A 17,087-nucleotide genomic window follows, 5' to 3' on the forward strand; every position below is an offset into this window, starting at 1 on the left:
AACATGTTATTAAGGCATGTAATAGTGTAAAATCATCAAGATACACATGCAAGGATTAATCCTAAGCACTATCACATATCATATAATTATCATCCCTAATGTTGCATGCATCATTCAACATTTCAAAACATAACATGCATGAAACCTTAGCAATATACTTTTCATGATCAATTTTTTAAATTTTTCAAAGATGCTAAAAAGAAAAACATGATATAATTTTTGAAAAATAATTTTTTATTTCCTATTCCTACTATCTAAATTAAGCACTCATGAAAAACTTCAAGTAATTTCAAAATAATTCAAGAGAGTTGAGTTACTTACCTTGTAGTCGAAGCCCATCAAAGCCCAATTCGCCGTTTCACCTTTGGAAGTTCTTGATTCATCCTTAGTTGCCTTCCTCTTCTTTGGCCTCTTCCTCCGTTCAAGTTCATTGTTTATTTTAGATTTTTGTTTAATGAACTTATTAAGATTTAGTGTTCGAAGTTCAAGTTCATCATTGTCCTCATCACTTGAGTCATCGCTCAAGTGGTATTCATTTGTCCGGAGTTCCAAATCCTTCCTATTCTTTGGAAGGTGGTTCAAGTACTCATCGGGTTCAAAATGTTCCAAAAGTGTCATTTCATAGGTCATTAATGACCTGATTAATTCTTCTAATGGAAAATTATTTAAATTTTTTATCTCTTGTATTGCGGTTATTTTAGGATCCCACCTTTTTGGAAGAGATCTTAAGATCTTGCTTACGAGATCAAAATTCGAAAAAGATTTACCAAGAACTCTTAGATTATTGACGACATCCGTGAAACGGGTGTACATATCGCCTATAGTCTCGCTTGGTTGCATTCGAAAAAGCTCAAAATTATGTAATAAAATGTTAACTTTCGAGTCTTTGACTCTACTAGTCCCTCGTACGTGATTTCAAGTGTTTGCCAAATATCAAAAGTCGTTTCGCACGTAGAAATCCGATTGAACTCCTTTTTGTCCAAAGCGCAAAATAAGGCATTCATAGCCTTTGCGTTTAAAGAAAAATACTTCTTCTCCAAATCCGATCATTCGTTCATCGGTTTAGAGGGAAGTTGAAAACCATTTTCAACAATATTCCACAAATCCAAATTCATAGAAATCAAGAAAGCTCTCATTCGAGTTTTCCAATAAGTGTAGTCCAATCCGTTAAACAACGATGGATAAACAACCGAAAAGCCCTCTTGAAAGCCATGAAGAGCCATTTCTCTCGGGTGTAAATTCAAAATGTGAAATACCGGGCTCTGATACCAATTGTTAGGATCGGAGCGGCACTAAGAGGGGGGGGTGAATTAGTGCAGCGGATTAAAACTTGTAAGTTCGAAAATGATTCCGTAAAATACAAGGAGATTTCGCTTTGATAGTAACTTGAGTAAAGTAAAAACCAGAAACTTGTTGCTGTGTAGATAACGATTGCAGAATGGTAAGTACTCACACATTCAATGAATACACCAATTTAAAGTGGTTCGGTCAAATGACCTACATCCACTTGCGAGGCCTTCTTCGATGAGGCTCCCAACTTCCACTAACAAATCTCTTTTAAGGGGAAGGATAAATACCCCTCTTACAACCTTTTATAAGTGGTTCACACTCTTATAAATTTTTGAATAGAAAGAAGGAGGTGAACACTCAAAGCAATTGAAGACAAGACTTGCTAAATACTTTGCTAAGGCTTTATCTCAATCTCTAACTTCTCAAAGGTTGTTATCTCAGCTGAGAATTGAGGGGTATTTATAGGCCCTAAGAGGATTCAAATTTCGGCTCCAAATTTTGAATTCTCTTGGGTTTCCGAGGCTGGCGGTGCCACCGCCTGTCTGTGTCTGACAGACAGTGTACTAGCGATGCCACTGTTGGACCTCTCGGGTGCTGGGCGGTGCCACCGCTCAGTTCTCAGGTTCTGGGCGGTGCCACCGCCTAATCTAGCGGTGCCACTGCGTACACTATTTCAGCTCGTTGGTTGGGCTCCAAACTTGGCCCAAATCAGTCCGAACTCGGGCCCAATTGGCCCCTACTTGGGTTATAGGATTAACACATAATCCTAACCCTAATTAACATACTAACTATGAATTTAAAGACATTTTCTAAGCTATTACAAAGTCTGCAAGTCAAGACTTCTTCCGGTGATCTTCCGGCGAACTCTCGGAAACCATTCCGCGGACTCCCGGCAAGCTCTTAGACTTCACGATTTGATCTTGGCGAGTTCCAACGAGCTTCTTCAGCAAGCTCCGATCTTTCTCAATGAGCTTCGCGAACATCCCATGAACCTTCTGGCGAGCTTCTGAAAAACCCTTCGACAAGCTCCCTACTCATTCTCGGCTAGTTCCAACAGCATTCCCGACGAACCTTCGGACTTCCGTCGAACTCTCGAACTCCCAACGAATCCTTCGCGCTTGACTCCGGCACTTTGTTTTGCTTTATGTCTTCATCGTTATCGTAGTTAATCCTGCACACACAAGCCAAAACTCTACTCCGATCTAGACAATTATTATAATGCGAATCGACATTCTGTTGCCCGGCACGTCATTGGTTGGCGCTTCGTCCGATTCTTCAGCGCATCGTCCTCTCTTGCGGCTTGTTGCCCAATCGGTGGTCGACCTCCGCAACCCCGATATCCTTGGCACAATTCCGCTCTCCTTGGCTCGATGCCTGACGTTCGAAGCCTTTTGTCGTCCAATATCCTGATGTGATCTCCTTCGGCGCAACGTCAATTCCTCCTGCGTCAACTGTCTAATCATGATCGAGTAGACCTGCATCACTCAAAATGCAGTTAAACATCTAAACACAATCAATTAGTTTCATCATCAAAATCTGAGATTCAACAACTATTACTACAATTTAGTTATCCTTATTAAAAAACCCAACAAAATCATTCCTATATTGCTGTATAAACTTTTCGTCACAAAGTTTTCATCTCTACGACGAACGATGCACTACAGAATTCCAACCGCATAGCACAGTTTGTTTGATCTTACTACTGCATTTTTTCTATCCAAATCTCTATAAAATTTTTAGGACAACTTTAACATTTCATAACAGCAGATTTTCCTTTTATTTCATCAAAATATTCTCAATATAAATCACTGATCTTTTACGCCCAAGCTGCTACATTTTAGATGTAAAAATCTGCTATAGTACCTTTTTGTGATCCTCAATTTTTCCAAACCTTCCACCATCCTATGCCATTAACCCATCAATAAAAAAAAGACAGGGACATATCTGACCTACATGCATATGCTATGGTGGATTGAATCGCAGATTGAATCACGCTTTGAGGATAAATTACGCACTTTGTTTGCAGAATTTAGAATTGGACAATCACCAAGTCCAACCAAATTTCAGCGAGGAGAGAGTTTAGAGAGGCCTCCAAATAAGGAGGGATAGCCCTTGGACATGCTTCACCCATGCATGAGGGTGGACTTCCTATGATGGGAAGAAGGAGATCCGACGGGGTGGATTTCACGCACCGAACATTACTTTCGCTATTTTCGAACGTTGGATGATGCTATGGTGGAAGTTGCTATCATCCACCTTGAAGGAGATGCTATTCAATGGTACAATTGGCTAGAATACAATCATGGGGCTCCAACATGGAATCAATTTAAGAACACACTGCTGAATCGTTTCAGACCTACGGACTATGAAAATATCGATGGCCAACTCGCAAAGATTCGACAAACCTCTACGATTCAAGAGTACCAAACCAGGTTTGAGAGGCTATCCTAACTTGCTCATGATTGGACTGACCATCAATTGTCAGGAACATGCATCGAAGGACTCATGCTAGAAATAAAAGGGGAGGTTAAGGCACGGCAGCCCCGTACCGTGACAGCTGCAATTTCATTCACCCAAATACAAGAAGAATGGCTCAACCAAGAAGCTTGGAGGATGAGAACCTCTCCTAGACCCACAGCATATAAACCTCCTTCTGCTCCTAGCCATCCTTCTGTTAGGATCAAGAGCGGCACTAAGAGGGGGGGTGAATTAGTACAGCGGTAAAATAACGTCGGTTCAAAAACTTTCATACGATAAAATCGTTTTTGATGTAAAACCATTTTCAGAAACTTAACTTGAAAGCAAGTTCATAAAAGTATTGAAGGTAGTAAGCTATTGAAGAGGTTTGCAGTAAGGTAATAGTAAGAATAAATGCAAACCAGAGAAGACAGCTGTTTATAGTGGTTCGATCAATCGTGACCTACATCCACTCCTCTGATTCCTCTTCCGTCGAGGCCACCGGCATCCACTAGAGGTCTTCCTTCAATAGGCGAAAACCAACTCCTTCTTACACCCCTCTTCTCCTTTTCACGGGTTTAGGAGACAACCCTTACAAGCACTCACACTCCTCTTACAGAATTCTAAACTTAGAGTAGAGGAGGGAATTTCTAAAGTGATTTCTATAGCGTTTCTTTCCTTTTTTTAATCTTTGTGCTTGTGTGCTTTAACCAAGGATGAGAGGGGTATTTATAGGCTTCAAGTTGATTCAAACTTGGAGCCTAAAAACATCTCATCCCGGGTTCCCTGGGCATGGGAGGTACCACCGCCCAGATCTAGAGGTACCACCACTTGAGAGGCTATGCTGGGCAGTACCACTACCCAGACTAGCAGTACCATTGCCTGGCACCCTGACAGTGGCGGCACAACTGCCCAGACTAGCAGTACCACTGCCTGACATAGTCTCGAAGATCGTGCCACGATAGTGAGTCTTCTTGGGACACTGTTTGGGCTACTTATTGGGCCCAACACAATTCTTACATAGGCCTAACTGGCCCGTAATTAGGTTGGCCAAATCCAAGCCCAATTACATGCTAACTACGATTCCAAAGACATTTTCTAAGCTAAACTAAGCCTGTAAGTCTATTCTTCCAGCATGCTTCCGACGATCTTTCGGCGAACCTCCGATGAACTCTCGGTAATGTTCCAGTGGACTCCCGGCAAGCTCCTAGACTTGCGATGATCCACTTGGTGAGTTCCAATGAGCTTCTCTAGCAAGCTCCGTGACTTCTCGGCTGGTTCCCGTAGAACTTCCGACGAACGTCCGGTCTTTCGACGAACTCTCGAACTCCCAACGTGATCACGTCCTTGACTCTAGGACTTCATTTTGCTTTATGCCTTGCTATCATAATTAATCCGGCATATGTAAAACAAACTTCAATCTAGACAATTAATACTAAGCAATAATCAAGTTGTCTGGCATGTCATTGGTCCCTCGACGCTTCGTCCGATTCTTCGGCGCATCGTCCTCTCTTGCGACCTATTGCCCAATCAGCCAATTGACTCTGCAACTCCGATATCCTTGGCATAATGTCTGCTCTTCTTGGCCCTGATGCTCGAATCTAAGGCCCGAAGCCTTCTATCGATACGTCGACCGATCCATCGGCCCGACGTCCAATCTTCTGACATGTTCCTTCGGCCCAACATTGTTTTCCTGCTTTAATTGTCTCATCCTGATTGAAGCATCCTATGTCACTCAAAATGCATATTAAAACATAAACGCATATCAATTGATTTCATCATCAAAATCTGAGATTCAACAATCTGCCCCTTTTTTATGTTGACAACCAACTGACGACAGAGTTAACCTTAACTCCTAGAGTTTAACCAAACTCCCCCCATCGATATGTCATATTGATAGAAACTCTTGGATTAAAAAATCCAAGCAAACATGCCATGATCAAATCATGCATGTCATCAACATACTTCTCCCCCTTTGTCATCAACAAAAAGGAGAAGTACAATTCTCATGTGTTTAGAAGTAGGAGTTCAAATCGTTGCATAATAATCATCAAGATTTATCATCATGCAAGCTAGCAAAAATTTGAGTTTTGCAAGTTTGTAAATTTTGCTAGATATGCAAGTTCAACATGTTTGTTTTGCAATGTTCAAGCTAGCAAGTGTTTAAAAGAGAAAGCAAGTTTTACAATATACAAGCTAGCAATAATTTAGAATTGTATAAGTTTGCAAATTTGCTTTTCTTTGCAATGCGCAAGATAGCAATTTTGCTTCTTTTGAGATAGCAACTCTTTGCTTCTCAAGATAGAAAAGCTAGTGATGTTCAAAATAGTAAGCTCTTTCTTCTCTTTTGAGAAGTGCCATTATTTTTGCTTTCTTTGCAAAAACGCAAGATAACAGAATGTTACATTGTTTTACAATATGGAAGCTAACAATTTGAGATGTTCAAGAAGCAAGTTCTTTCTTCTCTTTTGAGAAGTGCAATTTTTTGCTTTCTTCTTGAATTGTGCGAGCTAGCATCTTTTATCTCCCCCTTTGTCATTGTCAAAAAGAAGGGAAGACTCTTTATATCAATTTTCATATTTTGACAAAGGTAAGTATCAATCTTATTTGTGCATCATTATATTTTCAAATTAAAATATGTATAATTTCAAAATCTTACATTTGATTTTTCATACATGATATTGAAAAATCAATCATCATTTTGAGCATATCATACATGATACTAAAAACATTAAATTTTTTAAGTATTTATCAATATTTTGATCATGATACCAAACATTTATCATTTAGAGCATTCATGATGCATTATAAGCAATACATCACATACATCATTATAATAAGTATTGCATGCATCATTTCAAATTCTTGAATATTTCATGCATTCATATCATCACATAAGGAATATCAAGAAGAAAATAATTGGGTGATGAGATAAACATTTTATGAATACAAGGAATTATATAAAGTTCATATCATGAAAGATTAGAACATGTGAATACCAAAAGACATAATTCATTTTGACACATCTCCTCTTAAATAAATAACGTAAAGAATTCTTAGGAGATCATGAAAAATCTTGATTTATATAAAAGATTTCATGTAATAAATCTCAAGAAATCAAGTTCGTGATTTCGATAAAACCCATTAAATTCAAACCATCAAAATCAATTTCATGGCTCAAGAGATTCATAAACATGATATAAATAGATTCATTAATCTCCTTTTTGAAAAAATCGATAAAGTCAAAAAAAAAAATTTCAAGGAGAAACCTTTGCACTTTTTAGCTGTTTTAATTCATGTGATTTATTTCATACATGCATGTTCTTTTCTTTTATGCCAAATAAAAACATACATCAACGTTTAGGATCAAAAAATGAATTTCGTCATAAAAACCATCAAGACCAATAAATCACAAAAATCATCATGTATAACTTTAAAATCTTATGCATAAAAATCGTCAATCATGGAATCAAAACATTTAATATTTTCATTATACCATTATGCATTACTTCAAATCAAACATGATTTCATTTAATCAAAATCGAGAAATGATTATGCAAATCAACATGATACACATTATTATTTCTTAGCATGATTTCATAAGGTATTTTTAATCAAAATCATTTTTTTTATCATAAACATGCAATTTTCATGATTATTTTCAAAATTTCTAGAATGATAAGCATGATTCTTAATTTTTACATTTTCATTATTAAATTATTAAACATTGAATTTTCAAAAAAATTAATTCTAAACTAAATAAAAAAGGAAAATGCATAATGAAAAACATCATGTAATTTTGATGCAAATTAAAGGCATTTTGATTACTGTTAGGATCAAGAGCACTAAGAGGGGGGGGGGTGTGAATTAGTGCCGCGGAAAACTTTCGACGATTAAAACTGCATTCGTACGATAAAAGCGATTTTGGTTAGAAAGCTGATTCGTAAATCACTTTAACTTGTGATCAAGCGAGATGCAGTTAAAGTAAATATATAGAGGTAGTTTGCAGTTAAGATAGACAACATAATCTAATAGCAAACTGGAATACGACCTTCGTACGATAAAACCGATTTCCGTCTTAACGCCGATTCGGAAAATACTTAACTATGAAACACGTTCGTAAATGAGCAGAAGGCAGTAAGCTACTGAGGAGGTTTGTAGTAAAGATAAGATGCTCAAACTAAATATAAACCGAGATTTAGAGTGGTTCGGTCAATCTTGACCTACATCCACTTTTGGCTTCCTCCACCGATGAGGTCACTGACGTCCACTAGAAGCCTTCCTTCAATAGGCGAAGGCCAACCAACTTTTTATAGTTTCACTCCTTTTGACGGGCTTAGGAGACAACCCTTACAGAATTTCTCTCCTCTATTGAAAGATCAAAACTTGGAAGAAAAGTGGGAGAAGAACTTCTAGCCTTTACAACACTTTTGAGCTCTAAAAATCACAGTGTAAGATTGGATTTTCGGTGTCTTTGGTGTTTTTGCTTTCATGCAGGAAAGGGTGGGGCTTATATAGGCCCCAAACTGGTTTGACTTTGGAGCTCAAAAGTGTCTTTTCCTGGATTTTCGGGGTCCTGGCGGTACCTCCTAACTGGGGCGGTACAACCGCCTGGCAGCTCGGAGACTGAGCCTCTAGGTGGTGCCACCGCTTGACAGGGGTGGTTGCACCGCCCAGTCTCGCTCGGAGACTGAGCCCAGGCGGTGCCACCGCCTAACCTGGGTGGTTGCACCGCCCAGCTTTCCTGGGAGACCATCCCCTGGGTGGTGCCACCGCCGACCCTGGCGGTGCCACCGCCTAGCAGGAATTCTGGTCCGAATGGGTTGATCCATTCGGTCCAATTGCCCCCAAATTAAGTTAATGGAATCATCTCCCATTCCTAACTTAATCTACATGCTAACTACGATATTTCTTAAGACATTTACTACAACTTGCTCCGGTGCGTCAATCGCTTCTTCTGGCAAGCTTCCGCGAACTTTCGGCGAACATCCGACGAACCTTCGGCGATGCTCCGGCAGACATCTGGCAAACTCCTAGACTTGCGATGGTCCACTTGGCGAGTTTCGACGAGCTTCTTTGGCAAGCTTCTGGACTTCTCGGATTTGTTCCCATAGAACCTCTGACGACCGTCCGGACTTCCGTCGAACTCTCGTACTCCCAACGTGATCATAGTCTTGACTCTGGCGTAACTCCTACTGCATGTCTTACTTTCATCATAGTTAATCCTGCACATGTAATGTAAAACTTCGATCGAGATAATTAATCCTAAGCAATTAACCAAGTTGTCCGGCATGTCATTGGTCCCTCGACGCTTCGTCCGATTAGTCGACGCATCGTCCTCTCCTACGGCCTATTGCCCAATCAGCCAATTGACTCTGCAACTCCAATATTCTTGGCACAATACCCGCTCTTCTTGGCCCGACATCCAATCTTCTGACATATGTTCCTCCGGCACAACATGATTTTTCCTGCTTTAATTGTCTCATCCTGATCGAAGCATCCTGTGTTACTCAAAACGCAGATTAAAACATAAACACAATTATCAATTGGTTTCATCATCAAAATACGAGATTCAACGATTACCTTAACGTCGAAAGGCGTTAAGGCATAGTTTGCCATCTCGCCTTTGTTGATTTTCTCCTCGTCTTTGGAGGAGCTCGATTCATCCCACTTTGTATTCTTCTTGCGTTCAAGGCAAGTAGGTTCATTCTTTTTAAGTTTATTTTTTTCTTTAATTCTTGTTTCATAAACTTTTTAAATTTCATAGTGAGTTCAAGTTCACCATCACTTGAGCTTATGCTGGAGTGGTATTCGATTGTTCTTAGTCCAAAAACCTTTCTGTTCTTTGGAAGGTGGTTCTCAAGTATTTTGCGTGCGTTGCATGTCATTTCATAGGTCATCAAGGACTCTATTAGTTCTTTAATCGGAAAGGTATTCAAAATTTTTGATTCTTGAATTGCCGTTACTTTTGAATCCCAAGTTTTAGAGAGTGATCGAAAATCTTGCTAACAAGTTCAAAATTTGAAAAACATTTTCCAAGAGTTTTTAAACCATTGACGACATCCATAAAATGAATGTACATATCAACAACGGTTTCGCTCGGCTTCATTCGAAAAAGCTCGAAATCATGCATGAAAAAATTACTTTTTGAATCTTTAAATTTGCTAGTTCCTTTATGCGTGATTTCAAGAGTGCACCAAATATCGAAAGCTATTTCGCAAGTAGAAACCCTATTAAACTTGATTTTGTCTAAGGTGTAAAATAGAGCGTTCATAGCTCTAGCATTTAAAGAAAATGTCTTCATCTCCAAATCATTCCAATCTTTCATTGGTAGAGAATACCTTTTAAAACCGGATTTGACAATGTGCCATAAATTCAAATCCAATGAAAGCAAGAAAACTCTCATCCGAGTTTTCTAATAAGTGTAGCCCATCCCATTGAAAAAGGGAGGACGAATGAGAGAGTGACCGTCTTGGTTGCCGAAAAGAGCTCTTTCAATTTGGTTGTTAAACCAAATATGAAAAATGAGGCTCTGATATCAATTGTTAGGATCAAGAGTGGCACTAAGAGGGGGGTGAATTAGTGCAGCGGTAAAATAACGCCGGTTTAAAAACTTTCGTACGATAAAACCATTTCCGACGTAAAACAGTTTTCAAAAACTTAACTTGAAAGCGAGTTCATAAAAGTATTGAAGGTAGTAAGCTATTGAAAAGGTTTGCAGTAAGGTAATAGCAAGAATAAATGCAAACCAGAGAAGACAACTATTTATAGTGATTCGATCAATCGTGACCTACATCCACTCCTCCGATTCCTCTTCCGTCGAGGCCACCGGCATCCACTAGAGGTCTTCCTTCAATAGGTGAAGACCAACTCCTTCTTACACCCCTCTTCTCCTTTTCACGAGTTTAGGAGACAACCCTTACAAGTGTCACGCCCCTAAAATAATATATCGATGATTTTTTAAAATTTTCATCACAAACCAATCCAGGATCCAAACTAACATTTGAGGTTACTAAGAAAATATTCAGATTAAAATTTCACCTCTATAATCTATAAATTTATAAACCCTGTGCAGTTCATAAACATACAACACATCGCTCAATGATTCATAAAATCTGAACCCAACTCACCAAAATAATAACCACAACATAAATTCATAAATTTATAAACCCTGTGCAGTTCATAAACATATATCACATCGCTCGATGATTTATAAAATCTGAACCCAACTCACCAAAATAATAACCACAATATAAATTCATAAGTGTGGGAGTTTGTACAATCATAAAACCAACGTTTACCATAAGTTCATATCGTTACACGAATTAAACTTAACATTCTAGAATCTTAAACATGAGAGGTCCTTTAAACTTTTACAAAATCCACAAGTTTAGATTCATCGTCAATATTTCATTAGATGCAGCGTGTGCTTATACAACAAAAACATATATACTAATAAAGATCTGCCCAAAATCTTTTAGCTTTCCACTGCCTCAGCCCAATCTTAACATTTAAGCAAGCGACAAGCTATCCTGAAAAATTTATATAACAACGGGGTGAGCATATAAAGCTCAGCAAGTGACTAACATATCCATGTCAAAAGAGGACAATTTCCAAAGAGATAAAGTTTCAAAATGCAAGGCAGAATATAAGAATTCATAGACGTAATATCATTAGGTGCAGAATCACAATTGTCATTTCAATCATACATATTTGGTTCATAACAGATGGGGCATAGAGTAATTAGAGCATATCAACCACGAATGAAACGTTTCGGAGCATATCAATAACAAATGAAACATTTCGGAGCTTATCAATGACGTATGAAATGTTCCGGAGCATATCACGGCGTATGGAACATTTTGAAGCATATCAACAATAAATGAAACATTTCGGAGCTTATCAATGGCGTATGAAATGTTCCAGAGCATATCAACGGCATATGGAACATTTCGAAGCATATCAACAATGAATGAAACATTTCGGAGCTTATCAATGGCGTATGAAATGTTCCGGAGCATATCAACGGCATATGGAACATTTCGAAGCATATCAACAATGAATGAAACATTTCGGAGCTTATCAATGGCGTATGAAATGTTTCGGAGCATATCAACGGCATATGGAACATTTTGAAGCATATCAACAATGAATGAAACATTTCGGAGCATATAAATAACAAATGAAATGTTTCGGAGCTTATCAATGGCGTATGAAATGTTTCGGAGCATATCAACGGTGTATGAAACATTTCGGAGCATATCAATAACAAATACCAAACAGAAGCTCAAACGTCGTCTTTGACGTTACATTCATATCATTCTTATCCAAAGCATGTACAGAAACACATAACCAAAGCTCTGGATATCATATCAAACATACAGAAGGTGAAGTGGGACCATAACATAATATGGTACATCCATTTCTGAATGACCACCAAACATAAGTCTCCCACGTCTGGGAGGTCTCCCACATTTGGGAGCTCCATCCACCCACGTCTGAGTGAAGTCATAGGGGCCGGCAGAGCATCTCAGGCTCTATGCATAACTCCCTTCACCATTTTTGGCGAAGGTTCATAATATCCCACAAACACCAGAGTACAAAAGGATAGTATGAACAATGAATAGCACATATCGGAAGCACACGCGGAACAACAAAACGTACATGTGCCTTTACGAGTCAATCCGAAGTAAGCAATAATCTTTCACAATTATATTCAGATTTAAAAGGAATTGAAAGCAAGGGCACATATGGAATCCAAGAAATCACATACAACTCAATTCAAATAAGAAGGTTAGATGAATTCAATATCCAAAGGAATGAAACTAGAATAGGCACACATCGAAAGCAAATGCGGAACAATGGGTTATACATATGCCTATATAAGTCAATGTGATATAGCATAAACGTTACACAATATGTTCAGGAATGATAATAATTTATAGACAAGAGCAAACGAGAATTCAAACATTAATATAAGCCACAATTGAGTGAAGGGAACTGAACAAAATCTATTTCCAAACGAACGAAAACATAAGATACGAAATCGATCAAAGCTCGATTTCTGACAGAATTCGGGAGGCTCATTGGATAAATACTTCAGATTGTCAATTATGCTCCAATACCCTCAAAAAGGCTATTGTCGAAATATATATAAATCTATTTTCTGTTGAAATAAGTTTCGTACAAATCATGGTTTCCAACAAGGAGTTACCTTTGATTTGGTAACACAAGGTCAAAAACAAAATCACTATTTTGCAGAATTCATAGGGTCAGATTCAACAGATAATAGGGTAGACATTTGAATTCCAAATTTTTCAATCTATATATCAAAAGAAAGGTCTACAAGTCTAGTTTCGAACGAAATTAGTTTGGTACAAATCAGAATTTCCAACATGGACTTATAGGTATTTTAGTATTGAAAGGTCAGAAATTTTGATCCCTGTTCTGCAGCATCTATAGGCTCATTTGAAACAGACGTTTGGGTAAGTATTCGGTGTCAAAAATCTGCAAAATTAGTGTCAAAAGAAAGATATAAGAGTCTAATTTCATACGATCTAGGTTCTGCCTGAATTCACATTTGGTGCTAAAAATTATAGCTGAAAAAGTGTATAGGGGTCAGTTTACCGAAAAATTTCAGATCATTGGTTTTATGTCCAAAGAGAGAAATATCAGGTTCTAAGCATAAATCTTTCAGAATCAATATAGGAACATAGATTAATACTTCTATAGGATGGGGTTAGAATACTTGCCTTTGAGAATTTTGACCCTAAATGAGAAGATTTGAGCAAGAAACCTCAAAGCCCCAAATTTTTTTCTTCTTCTTCTTCCCCCTTTTTCTTCTCTTTTTCTTTCTTTCTTTTTCCTGTGCTTCCACGAAGCTGCCTTCTCTGGTTCCTTATGAACAAAGGCAGAGAGGCTTAAATGGTGGGATTTGCAATTTTGTGTATTTTGCAGTTTAGTCCTTGTATTATTATATTTACGATTAGGTCCTTAGGGTTTACATATTGGTCCTCAAAACTTTTTTTTTTTTTTTTGAAAAAATCCCCCAAATCTTATGAATAAGTTCTCAGATTAATACTTTGGCTCTTTTATCAAATTTAAAATAGATACTTACATTATAACTAGAAACTTATACAAAAATTTCGATAATGAGGGATGTTCCAACAAGCACTCACACTCCTCTTACAGAATTCTAAACTTATAGTGGAGGAGAGAATTTCTAAAGTGATTTCTACAATGTTTCTTTTCTTTTTTGCTTTTTGTGCTTGTGTGCTTTAACCAGGGATGAGAGGGTTATTTATAGGCTTCAAGTTGATTCAAACTTGCAGCCTAAAAACATCTCATCCCGGGTTCCCCGGGCACAAGCGGTACCACCGCTTGTGCTGGGCGGTACCACCGCCTAGTGTCAGTTTGGCTGACACTATCCTAGGTCGTACCACCACCCAGGTCTGGTTGTACCACTGCCTGGGAGGCTGTGCTGGGTGGTACCACCGCCCAGACTGATGGTACCACCGCCTGCACCCTACCAGGGGCGGTACAACCACCCAGACTGGCGGTACCACCGCCTAACATAGTCTCGAAGACTATGCCACGATGGTGAGTCTTCTTGGGACACTATTTGGGCTTCTTATTAGGCCAAACACTGTTCTTACATGGGCCTAGCTAGCCCATTATTGGGTTGGCCCAATCCAAGCCCAATTACGTGCAAACTACGATTCCTAAGACATATTAGAAGCTAAACTAAGTCCACATGTCTATTCTTACAACGATCTTCCGGCGAACCTCCGACGAACTCTCAACAATGTTCCGGTGGACTCCCGGTAAGCTCCTGTACTTGCGACGATCCACTTGGTGAGTTTCGACGAGCTTCTCTAGCAAGCTCCGCGACTTCTTGGCTGGTTCCCACAGAACTTATGATGAACATTCAGTCTTCCAATGAACTCTCGAACTCCCAACGTGATCGCGTCCTTGACTCCGAGACTTCATTTTGCTTTATGCCTTGCTATCGTAATTAATCCTGCACATGTAAATAAACTTCGATCTAGACAATTAATACTAAGCATTAATCAAGTTGTCCGACAAGTCATTGGTCCCTCGACGCTTCGTCCGATTCTTTGGTGCATCTCCTCTCTTGCTGCCTATTGCCCAATTGGCTAATTGACTCCGCAACTCCGATATCCTTGGAGCAATGTCCACTCTATTTGGTCCGATGCCCGAATCCACGGCCCGAAGCCTTCTGTCGATACGTCGACCGATCCACAGGCCCGACGTCCAATCTTCTGACATGTTGCTCCGGCCCAACATGATTTTCTTGCTTTAATTGTCTCATCCTGATCAAAACATCTTGTATCACTCAAAACATATATTAAAACATAAACACATATCGATTTGTTTCATCATCAAAATCGGAGATTCAACAATCTCCCGATTTTTTATGATGGCAACCAACCGACGACGAAGTTAACCTTATCTCCCGAAGTTTAACCAAACTCCCCCTATCAATTTCCTATATTGATAGAAACTCTTGGATTCAAATATCCAAGCAAACATGCTATAATCAAATCATGTATGTCATCAACATACTTCTCCCTCTTTGTCATCAACAAAAAGGAGAAATACAATTCTCATGTGTTTAGAAGAAGGAGTTCAAATCATTGGATAATAAACATCAAGTTTTATCATCATATAAGCTAGCAAAAATTTAAGTTTTGCAAGTTTGTAAATTTTGCTAGATACACAAGTTCAGCATGTTTGTTTTGCAATGTTCAAGCCAGCAAGTGTTTAAAAGAGAAAGCAAGTTTTGCAATATACAAGCTAGCAATAATTTAGAATTGTATAAGTTTTCAAATGTACTTTTCTCTGTAATATGCAGGATAGCAATTTTGCTTCTTTTGAGATAGCAACTCTTTGCTTCTCAAGATAGGCAAGCTAGTGATGTTCAAGATAGCAAGCTCTTTCTTCTCTTTTGAGAAGTACAATTATTTTTGCTTTCTTTGCAAAAATGCAAGCTAACAGAATGTTACATTGTTTTACAATATGAAAGCTAACAATTTAAGATGTTCAAGAAGCAAGTTATTTCTTCTCTTTTGAGAAGTGTAATTTTTTGCTTTCTTCTTGAATTGTGCAAGCTAGCATCTTTTATCTCCCCCTTTGTCATTGTCAAAAAGAAGGGAAGACTCTTTATATCAATTTTCAGATTTTGACAAAGGTAAGTATCAATCTTATTTGTGCATCATTATATTTTCAAATTAAAATATGTATAATTTCAAAATCTTACATTTGATTTTTCATACATGATACTGAAAAATCAATCATCATTTTGAGCATATCATACATGATACTAAAAACATTAAATTTTTTAAGTATTTATCAACATTTTGATCATGATACCAAACATTTATCATTTAGAGCATTCATGATGCATTATAAGCAATACATCACATACATCATTATAATAAGTATTGCATGCATCATTTCAAATTCTTGAATATTTCATGCATTCATATCATCACATAAGGAATATCAAGAAGAAAATAATTGGGTGATGAGATAAACATTTTATGAATACAAGGAATTATATAAAGTTCATATCATGAAAGATTAGAACATGTGAATACCAAAAGACATAATTCATTTTGACACATCTCCTCTTAAATAAATAACGTAAAGAATTCTTAGGAGATCATGAAAAATCTTGATTTATATAAAAGATTTCATGTAATAAATCTCGAGAAATCAAGATCATGATTTCGATAAAACCCATTAAATTCAAACCATCAAAATCAATTTCCAGGTTCAAGAGATTCATAGAGATGATATAAATAAATAAATTAATCTTCTTTTTGAAAAAATCGATAGAGTCGAAAAAATAAAATTTTCAAGGAGAAACCTTTCCACTTTTTAGTTGTTTTAATACATGTGATTTATTTCATACATGCATGTTCTTTTCTTTTATGCCAAATAAAAACATGCATCAATGTTTAGGATCAAAAAATGAACTTCATAATAAAAACCATCAAGACCAACAAATCACAAAAATCATGTATAACTTTAAAATCTTATGCATAAAAATCGTCAATCATGGAATCAAAACATTTAATATTTTCATTACACCATTATGCATTACTTCAAACCAAACATGATTTCATTTAATCAAAATCGAGAAATGATTATGCAAATCAACATGATACACATTATTATTTCTTAGCATGATTTCATAAGGTATTTTTAATCAAAATCATTTTGTTTATCATAAACATGTAATTTTAATGATTATTTTCAAAATTACTAGAATGATAAACATGATTCTTAATTTTTACATTTTTATAATTAAATTA

Source organism: Musa acuminata, chromosome BXJ3-11 (genome assembly GCF_036884655.1).
Source record: "Musa acuminata AAA Group cultivar baxijiao chromosome BXJ3-11, Cavendish_Baxijiao_AAA, whole genome shotgun sequence".
Taxonomy (NCBI): Eukaryota; Viridiplantae; Streptophyta; class Magnoliopsida; order Zingiberales; family Musaceae; genus Musa; species Musa acuminata.